The following is a 646-nucleotide window of genomic DNA, read 5'->3' as shown; positions in this document are numbered from 1 at the left end:
CCACATACTTTTGAGTTCAAACTTTCATGCTAAGATGCAAATTGTTGGTAAAGATTGTGACCAAGAATTGTACTTTGCTTTTGGGACTAGGAATTAAGTTTAGACTTTTCTCCTTTCCCCGACCAGAATGGTTTTCTAACTTAACTATTGTATGTTCCTTTTTTCCCATCAAGTTAGGTAGCTGAGTGCTCAGCATTCAGTCAGGTAATTAACATTTGAGTGGAGTTGCCAAATATTCAAATTTGTTGTTCACTTGAGCTCTAGATTGGCCCACTGGACAGCATGACTCCATTTAGCATTGAAAGGCAGTTGGACTGACTCTTCTCCCCATCACCAGACTTGAGTAATCCTTTCTACGAGCCAGCTGATGTAGTGCTTCTAGATAAGGGAGCTTTGTGAAAAGCCCCGCTGCCTGTTCATTTACTTTTTCCCTTTTCACTGCTTGCTCACTGAAAGCCTGAGAGAGATGTTATCAAAGTTAAAAGGTCATCTTGTGAGGGATTCTGAATGAATCTGACTGCTGCATTCAGTATTGGGAATGGAAGAACCTGAAGCAGGACCAATGTAAAGACCTGCTTACTTTTACTGTATGCATTTAAGTGTTGTAACTGGGCCAGAATATACATAGTGCAAATGAAATTGAATT

This window comes from Cetorhinus maximus, chromosome 12 (assembly GCF_964194155.1).
Source record: "Cetorhinus maximus chromosome 12, sCetMax3.hap1.1, whole genome shotgun sequence".
Classification (NCBI taxonomy): Eukaryota; Metazoa; Chordata; class Chondrichthyes; order Lamniformes; family Cetorhinidae; genus Cetorhinus; species Cetorhinus maximus.
Note: the sequence above shows the minus strand (reverse complement) of the source record.